We start from the raw sequence: 14,703 nt of genomic DNA on the forward strand, positions 1-14,703 counted from the left end.
AGTACCTCAATCCCATCTATCTCACTGCTGAGCCCTTGCCCACATCTTCCCGCTGGCCTGGAATTCCCTCCCCCTTCATATGTGACAGACCGCCAATCTCCCCACCTTCAAAACCTTATTAAAATCCCACCTTCTTCAAGAATTCTTCCCCGACTAAGCCCTTATTTCTCCTATTTGCTCTCCTTTCTGCGTCACCTATGCACTTGAATCTGTTCCCCGTAAGTTCTTAATATTACCCCCGCCCTCGGCCCTTCTATCCTTTCACTTTTTCTCTCCCATTTCCCCTATCTGTGATTTATTTTAATATCCGTCTTCCCCCTCCAGACTGCTAGGGATCATGCCTACCAACTCCTTCATATTGAATTCCTCCTAGCGCTTAGTAGAGTGTTCTACGCACAGTAAGCGTTCAATAGATCGATTTTTCTCTGTCTCAGTTTCCTCATCTGTAAACTGGGGATTCAATACTTGTTCTCCCTTCTCCTCAGATTGAGTCCCATGTGGGACAGGAACTGCGTCCAACCTGATGCAGTTGGACACGTCTACTGCGCCAAACTGACTGTCTTGTGTCTGCCCCGGCGCTTAGGACAGTATTCAACACCTGGTAAGCCCTAAATGAATACCATTATTATTATAATTATTATTAAAGCAGCGTGACTTAGTGGATAGAGCACAGACGGGGAGTCAGAAATACCCGAGTTCCAATCCCGGCTCCGCCACTTGTCTGCTGTGACCGTGGGCGAGTCACTTCACATCTCTTGGCCTCAGTTCCCTCATCTGGAAAATGGGGATTAAGACTGTGAGCCCTGTGTGGGACAGGGACTGTCTCCAGCCCAATTACTTTGTTTCTACCCCAGTACTTAGAACAGTGCCTGGAATCTCCCCCTTCTAGACTGTGAGCCTGCTGTTGGGTAGGGACCGTCTCTATACGTTGCCAACTTGGACTTCCCAATCGCTTAATACAGTGCTGTGCGCACAGTAAGTGCTCAATAAATACGATTGAATGAATTTATGAATGTACTCTGCCGCATGTTTGCTGTGTGACCTTGGGCAAGTCACTTGACTTCTCTGTGCCTCAGTTCCTTCATCTGGAAACTGGGGGTTAAGACTGTGAGCCCCACTTGGGACGACTTGATTAACTTGTATCTACCCCAGTGCTTAGGCCAGTGCTTGGTACAGAGTAAGCACTTAACAAATACAATTAGTATTATTATTATGAAATAGTAAGGGCTTCACAAGTACCACAGTTATTATTAATATGATTATTCTTAATGGGAGTCCTGGACGGGCCTAGTTTCTGGAGGCTGGATCAGAAAGGGCCCCACAAGACAGGTAGTTCGGCCAAACTCTGTATGTGCTCTACGTTGGACTGGGCCAAACCCCATGGGCCCCGGATGGCTGCAGGAGAGCGGATCTGGTGTTGATTAGCCACAATTCTTTTCTCTTATGACTCCACCGCATCAATCGACAGCGAACAACAAACCGAGGGAGCCCGGAGAGCAGAACCGAGCATTGACGTGGGTGGGCCTGCCTCCCTGAAGCCTCACAGGGGAACACGGGGCCTGTCGTCTAGATGGAGTCCAGACTCCGGCTCCGCTGTCCTGACCTGTGGGAAGGCCACCATTTGGGCAGGGTTGGCGAAGCTTTGAGAAGTGGCATGGCCCAGAGGACAGAGAATGGGCCTGGGAATCAGAAGGACCTGGATTCTAATCCTGGCTCTGCCAACTGTCTGCCGTGGGGCCTTGACCAAGTCACCTCAGTTTCCTCGTCTGTAAAATGGGGATGAAGACTGTGAGCCTCATGTGGGACAAGGACTGTATTCAACCAGATTTGCTTGTATCTACCCCAGTGCTTAGTACAGTACCTGGCACATAGTAAGAACTTAACAAATGCCATGATTATTTATTATTATTAGTAGTAGTAGCAACAACAATAATAATAATAATGATAATAATTAACACCTTTCCTGGCCAGTAATCCAATTGACCCAGTTGGGCAAATGGAATCAGGACAGTTTCACCTTTATCTTCTCTTTCGTCCTTCACAGGCAAAGTTGATCTCCCCAGAGACAGGGTGGCCTACTAGAAGGAACCAGGGCCTGGGACCTGGGTGATGTAGCTTCTACTCCCAACCCTGCCTCTGGGCTGCTGTGTGGCTTTAGGTAAATGAGTGACTCTTTCTGTTCCTCAGTTTCCTCATCCATAAAATGGAGAGAATTATTCCTGCTGCCTTCTATCTCTGAGGGATGTTGAAAGGATAAAATGAGCCCATTTGCATGATGGTGTCTCGGTACAAAGAACTAAGCCAGTTCAGAATATTGCTGTTAAACTGGCAAGGGATGTTTAAGGGTCTTGAAAATATCCACCGTTTATGCTCTTAAAGAATTCAGTCGAAAGGAGCTTGCACAGAGAGTCTGAGCAACTCGAATACCTCTCCTGCAGGAGCCACTGGTCCAAACACAACAGTCATTTCTGAAGGATGACATTAGGTAAGGAAAAGCAGTGTTTGGGTGGGACAAGTAGATTACTTTGAAGAGACCTGAAAATTTACCAGAAAAAAAACAGAGAAAATGATGAATTGGGTGGAACCCGGAGCGAGGAGGGCCGGGTTCTAATAGCCCGGCCACTGGTCTGCTCTGTCATCTTGGGCAAGTCACTGATTTACTTATGGTATTTAAGTGCTTACTATGTGTCAAGCATAGATTTAATAATAATAATAATTATGGTATTTAAGTGTTTACTATGTGTCAGGCTGGGATAAATACAAGTCAGGTCAGATACAGTACCTCTCCTGTATGAAACTCACAGCCTGAGGAGGAGAGGGGGCAGGTACTAAATCCCTTTTATCAATGAGGGAACTGAGGCACAGACAAGGTAAGTGAGTTTCCCAAGTTCACTCAGAAGACAAGTGGCGAAGCTGGGATTAGAATCCAGATCCTCTGGCTCCTTGGTCTCCTAGGTTTGAGGTGGCCAGCCTGGAGGGAGGGGATTGGACTGGATGACACCCCCCAAATCCTCCTCTCCCCACCCATCCCCAGCTCCAAAGTGCAGAACAGAAACCCTCGGGGGTCTCAGATGACGATTCTTTTGCTACAAGTCCAAGCACGACAGGTAAAAGTGTTTGGAGAAGAAGTAAACGGTCGTTTAATGCTCACAGTTAGTAATTTGGAGTTGATGAGAGACATTAAAAAAAGAGACTTAGAGTCTTCCAGTGATAAGCCGGTGTAGTATGATTAAACCATGAGGAATCTCAGAAGGGAAGGTAGAGTCGGAGTTACCTTGGGCTTCTGGCTTCTGTGCTGTGAGGAGCAGGTTTGGGGTATCAGGATACCTCGCTTAGTTGCCCTCGCTCTGGTGAGTGTCCCAGGGTGAGGCCTGGTTAGCCTATATGCCAAGGACTCCCAGCCCCCTTGACAACTGGAAGGGGCTTCCTGGGGTTTCCTTCTTTCATTCAATCGTATTTACTGAGCCCTTACTGTGTGCAAAGCACTGTATTAAGCGCTTGGGAGAATACACAATAAACAGACACATTCCTGTTTCCCAACAAGCTTAGAGTCTAGAATTGAAGTGATTTGCCCAAGGTCACACAGCAGACAAGTTTCTGAGCTGGGATTAGAACCCAGGTCGTTCTGACTCCCAAGCCTGTCTCTATGATGAGGGTATTTGTTAAGCGCTTACTATGTGCAAAGCCCTGTTCTAAGCCCTGGGGAGGTTACAAGGTGATCAGGTTGTCCCACGGGGGGCTCATAGTCTTCATCCCCATTTTACAGATGAGGGAACTGAGGCCCAGAGAAGTGAAGTGACTTGCCCAATGTCACACAGCTGACAGTTGGCAGAGCCAGGATTTGAACCCATGACCTCTGACTCCAAAGCCCGGGCTCTTTCCACTGAGCTGTGCTGCTCCTCCATAATGATAATAATAATAATAATGATAATGATGGCATTTATTAAGTGCTTACCATGTGCAAAGCACTGTTCTAAGCACGGGGGAGGTTACAAGGTGATCAGGTTGTCCCATGGGGGGCTCACAGTCTTCATCCCCATTTTACAGATGAGGGTACTGAGGCCCAGAGAAGAAAAGTGACTTGCCCAAAGTCACACAGCCGACAACTGGCGGAGCCGGGATTTGAACCCGTGACCTCTGACTCCAAAGCCCAGGCTCTTTTCACTGAGCCTTGCTGCTTCTCTATCTGCTTTGCCACGCTGGTCCAGGCTTCTTCTGAATGACCCAGGCCAGATGTCCGGGTTGATCAGCCGTGGGACGGAGGGCAACCAGGTTTCCGTCTCTCCCCCGGCTGTAGAACATGGAAGGGGCCCTTGTTGAGCAGAGGTGATTGGAGAATCTCCTCAGGGTTTCTCCCAACTTGGCCGTTCTCGTTAGCAATTTGAGTGTTTTCGTACTATGGGCCAATACACCAGGAAACGGTGCCTTGGCTGAACTTTTTTTTATGGTATTTGTTAAGTATTGACTATGTGCCAGGCACTGTACTAAGCGCTGGGGTAGATGCAAGCTAATCATGAGAAGCAGCGTGGCTCAGTGGAAAGAGCACGGGCTTTGGAGTCAGAGGTCATGGGTTCTAATCCTGGCTTCGCCAATTCTCAGTTGTGTGACTCTGGGCAAGTCACTTCACTTCTCTGCGCCTCAATTCCCTCATCTGTAAAATGGGGATTAAGACTGTGAGCCCCTTGTGGGACAACCTGATCACCTTGTAACCTCCCCAGCACTTCAAACAGTGCTTTGCACATAGTAAGTGCTTAATAAATGTCATTATTATTAATAATCATCTTAGAGTCCATGTCCCAAAATGGGGATTAAGACTGTAAATCTTAATCCCATTTTGCAGATGAGCCCCAGTGAAGTGACTTGCTCAAGGTCACACGCAGGCAGGTGGAGGAAGCAGAATTAGAACCCAGGCCCTCTGAGTCCCAAGCCTGTGCTCTATCCCCTAGGCAAAGCTGCTTCCTGTTAACTGCCCTGAGCCCCATCAAAATGAGGCTGGGAGGAGAGGGTTCACTTGTACGGACTGCCGTGTCGTCTAGCGCGGCCACAATCACAGCGAGCAAGGAGCTAGTACAGTGCTAAACATTTAGTGCAGTGCTCTGCCCACAGAGAGCACTCATTAAATACTGTGACAGATTGAGCGGTGGGAGGGGGAGCCTGGGATGACGAGGATGGTGGAAAGCAAGAGGAAGAAACCCAGCAAAAAAGAGGGCCACATCAGCAGCGCTTTGGCAGGCTGAGACCGTGGCTTCTGTAATTATACTGGGGTGGGGTCTGTGTGTATGTGTGTGTCTGTGTGGTGTGCGGTGGCGTGTGTGGGAGGGCGTTGTGTGCGCCCGTGCATTTTCCACTCAGTTCCCAAAATAGGCTTGGCCTCTAACTCCCAGGTTTCCCACAAGACCGACTGCTTTGCTGACTTGACTGTGTAATGGCCTGTGCTATGGGATGTCTGGAGTCCCTCCCTGCAGTGCCCCACTTCCTCCTCCATCCTCTCTCTTCCCCCTTCCTTCTCCTCCTCCTCCTCCCCTCCTCTTCTCCTTTCCTTCCCCTCTATCCTCCTTAATTATAATAACGATGGCCTCTATTAAGCGCTTACTATGTGCAAGGCACTGTTCTAAGTGCTGGGGGAGGTACAAGGCGATCAGGTTGTCCCACGGGGGGCTCACAGTCTTCACCCCCATTTTGCAGATGAGGGAACTGAGGCCCGGAGAAGTGAAGTGACTTGCCCAAAGTCACACAGCTGACAAGTGGCGGAGTCGGATTTGAACCCATGACCTCTGACTCCAAAGCCCGGGCTCTTTCCACTGAGCCACGCTGCTTCTCTAAGTACATGACAGTCCCCTGCCGCTTTAAGCCATCATCCATCTAGCTCAGGATTCTGTCTCCGACAGGGACAACAGGACACTCAGAAGAACCGAGTCGTCATTTTTCCATGGACATTCATTCCGTCCAACCGTCTCCTGGACCTGTTGACTTTGTCAGCCTCACAGCTTCCTGTCGAAACCGATCCGTTTGGGGGAGCCGCCCACCGCTTACTTTGGGGAGAGGCTATTTTGGGGCCAAGCTGTCTGTCCTCCAGAGAAGAAGCTCGACTTAGTGTCTAGAGCACAGGCCTGGGAGTCCGAAGGACCTGGGTTCTAATCCGGGCTCTTCCACTTGTCTGCGGTGTGACCCTGGGCAAGTCACTTACCTTCTCTGTGCCTCAGTTCCCTCATCTGAAGAAAGGGGGTTAAGAATGTGAGCCCCATGTGGGACAGGGGACCGTGCCCAACCTTAATTAACTTGTATCTACTCCAGAGCCCACTGTTGGGTAGGGACCGTCTCTATATGTTGCCAACTTGGACTTCCCAAGCGCTTAGTACAGTGCTCCGCACACAGTAAGCGCTCAATAAATACGATTGAATGAATGAATGGTTGGCACATAGTAAACGCTTTAAAAAGTACCGAAATCACCATCATCCGTTAGCATCTGCCCTGGATTCTCATGGAAGCAGATACTGTTTAGTTGGGAGGAGGATGGGACTGAAGTCTTGCCATGATTCTACTATCTCTTGTAGGGGAACTTGCTAGTAAGATGTGATTTTTTAATGTCCGTTCTCCTTCCCACTTAAATAATAATAATAATGATGGCATTTATTAAGCGCTTACTATGCGCAAAGCACAAGGAAGACCGAAATTATGGCCTAGTGGATCGGGCCCAGGCCTGGGACTCAAGAACCTGGGTTCCAGTCCCAGCTCTGCCACTTGTCAGCTGTGTGACCTAGGGTGAGTCACTTAATAATAATAATAATAATGGCATTTATTAAGCATGTACTATGTGCAAAGCACTGTTCTAAGCGCTGGGAAGGTTACAAGATGATCAGGTTGTCCCACGGGGGGCTCACAGTCTTAATCCCCATTTTGCAGATGAGGTAACTGAGGCACAGAGAAGTTAAGTGACTTGCCCAAAGTCACCCAGCTGACAATTGGCGGAGCTGGGATTTGAACCCATGACCTCTGACTCCAAAGCCCAGGCTCTTTTCCATTGAGCCATGCTGCTTCTCTGCAGCTGTGAGCCTAACGTGGGACAGGGACTGTGTCTGCCCTGATTATTTTGTATCCTTAGTATAGTGCTTGGCCCAGAGGAAGTGCTTAATAAATACTATTATTTCATTATTTTCATTGTTTAATGGGGAAGCAGACCAGGCCTAGGTTTGGAGAATCCTTTGGCAAAGGTGGGCTATGTTGGTTCCTTTTGGACACAGATTTCCTAAATGGGAGAATCCCTATTACATTGTAAGCTCCCTGGGGACAAGAGCTCTTTCTCTTTTAGTAGTGATAATAATAGTAATAATTTTAAAAACCCTGGTATTTGTTAAGCATTTACTGTGTGCCAAGCACTTTCTAAGTACTGGGGTAGATACAAGATAATCAGGTTGAACGTGATCCCTGTCCCATATGGGGCTCACAGTCATGATCTCCATTTTACAGTTGAGGTAACTGAGGCACAGAGAAGTGAAGTGACTTGTCCAAGGTCACACAGCAAGCAAGTCGCAGAGCTGGGATTAGAACCCACATCCTCAGAGTTCCAATCAATCAATCAATCAATTGTATTTATTGAACGCTTACTGTCTGCAGAGCACCGTACTAAGCGCTTGGGAAGTACAAGTTGGCAACAGGCCCAGGTTCTTTCCACAAGGCCATGCCACTTCTCCCACTCATTTAACATTTGGCCACACTCTTGTGCCTCTTAAGCCCTCCTAAATTTTTACTACAGTGGGCATGAAGTAGATACTCTTAAATTCTACTGATCAACTGATTGATTCCACCATTCCCGCCCCGAGTATGCAATTAGATTCCACCAAGCCGTCTCCTCCTTCCTTCCTTCCTGGGTTGTTTCATTCTTAATGTTCTCGTCTCCAGACACAACTGCAGGTCTTCATCGACTCCTCGTTCTCCTGTCTGAATAACTGCAGCAAATTCTTGAAAGCCTAGTGGGTCAGTGGAGTTGGACAACATGAACAGGAGAATTGTGTTAAAATGTTGGAGAAGGGAGTCTCCCAAATGGCTGCTTCTTTAAAGGGCAAAAAGTACAACAAAAATAATCAGCCTTCAGAACAAGGAAAAAGGAAAAATAAATTTTTGCCATCTCTGAAGTTTTCTTTTCTGTCTTCAAAAGCAATTTGATCTTTTAAAAACCTACCTCATCTTGAAAATCAATAGCCTCACAGGTGGCCCTTGTAACATCTTAGAGTTAGGTGGGTGCTTTAGTTTTGTTTTTTCATAAAAAAATAACCCTTTCATCTGCTGGGATATAATTTCTGTCAGGAGTTCTTTGAAAGTTGTCATCTTACCGTCTGGCTTTCCTGATAGTAAATATCCACCTTAGGAATTTCTTTCTTAGATCAAACACCAAAAGAGAAACAAAAAGTAGAAATAAAGGAAAGTGGGGGAAAAATCAACAAAGCTCTCTCAGAATCCTGCCTTCCAAATGTTTCTCTGAATTCCTGGACCCATATTGCTCTACCTCGAGTTTTGTCATGAGGCATTTGGTTTGGTTGGGCCTCCTCATTCCAAAGGTGCCTGGGAATTCTGCTAAAATCTGGAAATGGTCTGGGTTTTTTCCACTGCAACGATCATCTCACATTGAGGAGATCGTTCATGAAGCGGTACTTCAGTGTCCCTGTCCCACGTGGTGCTCAGAGTCCAAGTAGGAGGAAGAACAGGTATTTCATCCCCATTTTATAGATGAAGAACCACAGTGGGGAAAATTAGTTCAGCGATTTGTCTAGGCCTCATACCAGGCAAGTGGCAGAAGTGGGATTAGAATCCAGGTCCTCTCTTTCAGCTCGGCTCAGCTCTTCTGTGTGAATGGAGAACAAATGTACTTGTCTCTCTGCCCCATCTGCCTGGATGTCTTTCCCTGTATCGCCATCTCCCCATCTCTCCTTGCCCTCCTATATGCTGTAACCATCAATCCTTCCTTCGCCACCCAAGGTCCTACCCTCTTCCCTTTGCCCCTCATTCTTTTCCAAACTTCACCAAACATGGAGTCTCCACTCAGACCAGACAAGGATTCAACTGGTTTCCCATCTCCCTTTCCCAACCTGCCATTCACATATTTCCTCGAGCCCTCCGTGGCTGCGTCCCACCTGGACTTTCATTCAATCATATTTATTGAGCGCTTACTGTGTGCAAAACACTGTACTAAATGCTTGGGAGTGTACAATATAACAATAAACTGTCACATTCCCTGCCCACAATGAGCTTATAGTCTAGAGGACTTTGAACGGCTTCAGCTGTTGTCACAAGGGAATGGGAGAAGGTGGGATGGGATTGACTTTCAATCAATTCCAGAGGGAATTCCCTTTGGAGGTGAAGTAGTTCTACAAACCTCTACCCCCAGGGCCTTCGTTCTCTCATCTTTCCTTTGGTCGCTGCCTGGAGCCGAGAGCCCCCTGAACTCAGGGAATAATTTCGTGGTAATGTGATTCATCTTTGGTCTCTCCAACACAACTTGTTTAATGGAATGTCTTTTCCTTTTGTGTCCTTGCCAGAAAAATCCAGTGCCCTGCATCAGAGTTTCAGCATCCTAGCTCAGAAGGAGTTTTCCTTGAAAGTCTGGATGTTAGAAAATGGGCTGCTATCCGTAATATATTTCAAACCTGTCTCCCATCTAGTGTGTAAGCTCCTTGTGGGCAGGGACTGCATCTACTAACTCTGTTGTACTGCAGTCTACTAAGTGCTTAGTTCAGTGCTCTGCACACTAAGTGCTCAAGAAATACCATTGATTGATTGCTGGGATGCATTGGAAGACCCAGCTTTCTAATTGAACTTAAGTACCTGTAATCCTTTAGTCATTGTTGGCCTAATGGGCAACATTTCCCTCAGTGGACACATTAAATCTAGAGTGTAAGCCAGGAACGTGTCTACCAACTCTGTTATACTGTACTCTCCCAAGCACTTAATACAGTTTTCAGCTCACAATAAGTGCTCAATAAATCGACTCACTTGTCGGAATGATCGGAGTGGGTGTGGTGCTTTGCGATCACAAGAGGGTAAGATGGAGGCTATCTTTCCTCCAGAAGATGTGAGGCTGACTGAGTTGTAAATTAACAGAAAATGACCATGATCCCTCAACCCACCTTCCCCAGCCAAGGCCAGGCTGTTCTCTGGATTCGTTGCTGCTCTAAGGATCTGAAAACCGGGAAAAGCCCAAATTCTTGACTGCCCTCGGTGACCAAGACAGAGAGAGAGAAACAGAGAGACAGAGAGGAAGAATGCGAGTATACGTATCCTGTCAGACAGACTTTGCGGGAATCAGATCATAGAACATTCAGCTTCATACTACTCTGTCTCCTGTGCAGCTGTACGCAGGCTTCACCAGAGGCTGGCTGAGATCACTTGGCAGATGATATTTCCACCCCTCAGATGTTCGTTGCCCGCCTCTGCCGGTGTGTGCCACCTATGGCTTATCTGTCTTGCGCTGCGGGGGTTGGCTGATGGCACACAGGGCTTCCTGTTGCCCACCGTAATTTCTCACTCATCACCCAGGGTGCTTGCTGACATGCCCAGATGTAGCATCTTGGATTTTTTTTAAATGGTATATATTAAACACTTACTATATTCATTCAATCGTATTTATTGAGCGCTTACTGTGTGCAGAGCACCCTACAAAGCACTTGGGAAGTACAAGTTGGCGACGTATAGAGACGGTCCCTACCCAACAACAGGCTCACAGTCTTGAAGGGGGAGACAGACAACAAAACAAAACATGCGGACAGGTGTCAAGTCATCAGAATAAATAGAAGTAAAGCTAGATGCACATCATTAACAAAAGAAATAGAATAGTAACTATGTACAAGTGAAATAAATAGAGTAATAAATCTGTACAAATATATATACAGTTGCTGTGGGGAGGGGAAGGAGGTAGGGCTGGGGGGGGATGGGGAGGAGGAGAGGAAAAAGGGGGCTCAGTTTGGGAATGTGTCAAACATTGTTCCAAGAACTGAGGTAGGTACGATTAAGTTGGACCCAATTCCTGTTCCACCTGGGGCTCACAGTTTAGGAGGGAGAGCCAGTATTCCCATTTTGAGGCAACTGAGGCACAGTGAAGTTAAGTGACTTACCCAAACTCCCACAGCAGACAAATGGTAGAGTCTGGATACAAACCAAGGTCCTTCTTACTTCCAGGCTCATGCTCTCTTCACTAGGCCACACCTAGGTCTGATAAGCCAGCGGTACAAGGAAGTGAAATTATTGTCTTTTAGGGGGCCAAGAAGAGAGGACAGTGCTAAAGGGGTCTGTAGGTGTAATAATAATGATAATTGTGGTATTTAAGTCCTTACTATGTGCTGGGAACTGAATTAAGCACTGGGGTCGCTACAAGGTAATTGGGTTGGACACAGTCCCTGTCCCACATGGGGCTCACAGATTTAATCCCCATTTTAAGATGAAGTAACTGAGGCACGGTGAAGTGACTGGCCCAGGGTCACACGGCAGACAAGTGGCAGAGCGGGATTAGAACCCCAGTCTTTCAGATTCCCAGGCCTGGGCTCTCTCCACTGGGCCACACTGATTCCCACAGGCCCCGGGTAAAATGGGGATTCAATACCTGCCCTCCCTCTTGTTTAGACAGCGTCCCCTGTCCGGGATAGAGACTGGGTCTGAGTAGATTGTATTTTATCTACCCTAAAGCCTTAGAACAGTGCTTGGCATATAGTAAGCACCTAACAAATGCAATGACTTTTTTAGTGAATATTTTGAGGTGGCGAGGGAATTCCAGGCCCAGACCAATGTGTGTTAGGGGTCAGATTTGGGCGAGGGGAGATTGTGTACATTTTTTGTTATGACTTTTGAGTGTCTTAGGTAACCTCTCCTTCGTCTTCTGAGGGTTTGAATCCGGTTCCCTCTATTTCAGGTATGAATCATGGCAGGATGGTGAAAACGGGTGATTTGCTGTCTGAAGGCCAAGCATGGCTGTGATTAAAGGATATAAGTGCATGATTCCAAGATTTACTTCCTTCCTGCTCCGGCCAGGATATCTGAGGTGAGTGAGTAATGGGATAATTTATATCAACTCAGAGCCTACGCCAAGAGGCCCACAGTCAAAACAGGAAGATTTCAGGCAGGGATAGGGCTTCGGATGGTCCGGACCCACCCTCTAATTACCGGGCTGGCTCTGATCCAGGGTGTCCCTGTTAGTTTCCAGAGGTTGGCCATAAAAGGGATTATCCCGGAATTGCCATGTTCAATCTCCCAGGTTCTCAGCTGGTCTTCAAAAGCTCACCTTTCCGGGTATCTGAGTCCCAGAGAAAGGAAATGATTTTCCCGAGGTCACACAACAGAGGTGGGATTAGAACTCATGTTCTCTGATTCCCGATTCCCAAGGCCGGGGCTCTTTCCTCTAGCCCTGCTCCCTGCTTCACGCATGGCATACAGCACAAGTGAGAAGATGGGCAGGCGCCAATGCCTGGACTTTCTCTCCCTCCCCTTGCCCAGGAACTTTTTTTTTTATGGTATTTATTAAACGCTTACTGTGTGCCAGGCACTGTACTAAACTCTGGGGTGGATACAAGCTAATCAGGTTGAACGCAGTCCCTGCCCCAGGTGGGGCTTTCAGTCTTAATCCCCATTTTACAGATGAGGGAACTGGAGCACAGACAAGCAAAGTGACTTGACCAAGGACACAAAGCTGACAAGTGATGGAGCCAGGATTACAGGTCATGGGTTCAAATCCCAGCTCCGCCAATTGTCAGCTGTGTGACTTTGGGGAAGTCACTTCACTTCTCTGGGCCTCAGTTACCTCATCTGTAAAATGGGGATTAATACTGTGAAACCCCCATGGGACAACCTGATCACCTTGTAATCTCCGCAGCGCTTAGAACAGTGCTTTGCACATAGTAAATGCCATTATTATTATTATTATTATTATTATTATTATTAAACCAGGTCCTTCTGACTCTCGGGCCCATGCTCATTCTGCTGGGCTATGATGCTGCTTTTCATCCCCGCTGAATCCCCACCCTTGCATTGGCCTCGGAGTCAGGAGACCTGGGTTCAAATCTCGGCCACACCACCTGCTTGCCGTGTGGCCTATTCAGTTCACTTCTCTGGGCCTCAGTTTCCTCAACTGTAAAATGGGCATTCTATACCCGTGAGCCCCATGTGGGGCAGGGACTGTCGACCTGATTCTCTTGACTATGTCCCAGTGCTTAGCACACAGTAAGTGCACAACAAATACAATACCCTCTAGAGTGTGGCTCGTTGTGGGCAGGGAATGTCAGTTTATTGTTGTATCGTACTTTCCCAAGCACTTAGTAATAAGAATAATAATGATGGTATTTATTAAGCGCTAACTGGGTGCAAAGCACTTTTATAAGCGCTGGGGAGGTTACAAGGTGATCAGGTTGTCCCATGGGGGGCTCACAGTCTTCATCCCCATTTTAATAATAATAATAATGATAGTTTTGGTATTTGTTAAGCGCTTACTATGTGCAAAGCACTTTTCTAAGCACTGGGGAGGATACAAGGTGATCAGGTTGTCCCATGTGGGGCTCACAATCTTAATCTCCATTTTTCAGATGAGGTCACTGAGGCCCAGAGAAGTGAGGTGACTTGCCCAAAGTCACACAGCTGACAGTGGGATTTGAACCCATGACCTCTAACTCCAAAGCCCGGGCTCTTTCCACTGAGCCATGCTGCTTCCCCACCACAGATGAGGTAACTGAGGCCCAGAGAAGTTAAGTGACTTGCCCAAAGTCACACAGCTGACAGTGGGATTTGAACCCATGACCTCTGACTCCAAAGCCCGGGCTCTTTCCACTGAGCCACGCTGCTTCTCTTACACAGTGCTCTGCACACAGTAAGTGCTTAATAAATATGACTGAAGGAATAACTATGATTGCTATAATTCCCCATTATATTCCAAAGTGAACTCCTCCCCCCAAACCCTTCTGCTAAAATGGCCCAGTCAGGGCTAAATTACATTTATTATTATTTTTAGGGCTGAGTCTGAGTCTCCTTGTATATTTAGCACCAAAGCAGTGTGGGATGTGCACTCTCACATTTTTGCTAAAGGTTAACTAAATTGTTTAGACGTCTCCAACTGTCGAACTCGAGCCTGCTGCGTCTAGCCGATGATGGAGTCGGTTTCCGGAGTGAATTCCTTTCCCAGCTCCTTAAGAGCGGATTGGGAGCCAACTTGGGGGTGGGATCTCCAGAACCCGCTGATCTCCTAGGATGGAGAGAAATGCCCACCGAAAATTGGTTTTTGTCTCTTCTCCTGCTAGATTGGAAGCTCGTCGTGGGCAGGGAACATGTCTACCAACTCTTGTTATATTGTGCTCTCCCAAGTGCTTAGTATAGTGCCCTGCCTGCAGTAAGCATTCAATAAATGCCATTAATTGATTAATACCTTGCCTCCATGAGCGGGCAAGTGGCTTCTGGCAGGGATATTGGATCTCTTGTATTTATGGCAGGTTGGCTGGACAAGGAATGTGTCTGTTATGTTGTTGATTGTACTTTCCCAAGTGCTTAGTACAGTGCGGTACACAGTAAGTGCTCAATAAACGTGACTCACGGACGGACTGACTGATGGTTGGCACTTGGACTGAATCAAAGAGCTGCTTTATAGGTCCCTGCCTGCCACGGGAGAAGTGGGCAATGGTTTCCCAAGAACAATCAGTCAGTCAATCAATCAATCAATCGTGTTTATTCATCATCATC

The 14,703-nt window shown here is 47.3% G+C and overlaps 1 long non-coding RNA gene across 1 annotated transcript in view; it reads left to right on the top strand.

Moving 5' to 3' along the window:
• Positions 1-531: 531 nt before the first annotated feature.
• The window catches only part of LOC119949510, a 30,690-nt gene continuing 16,518 nt past the window's right edge, over positions 532-14,703 (top strand). Inside the window, exons 1-2 of the long non-coding RNA XR_005457215.1 lie at positions 532-601; positions 11,897-12,025. This is a non-coding gene — a long non-coding RNA (uncharacterized LOC119949510). The remainder of the gene's footprint in view (positions 602-11,896; positions 12,026-14,703) is intronic.

This window comes from Tachyglossus aculeatus, chromosome X2, assembly GCF_015852505.1.
Source record: "Tachyglossus aculeatus isolate mTacAcu1 chromosome X2, mTacAcu1.pri, whole genome shotgun sequence".
In the NCBI taxonomy this organism is placed as follows: domain Eukaryota; kingdom Metazoa; phylum Chordata; class Mammalia; order Monotremata; family Tachyglossidae; genus Tachyglossus; species Tachyglossus aculeatus.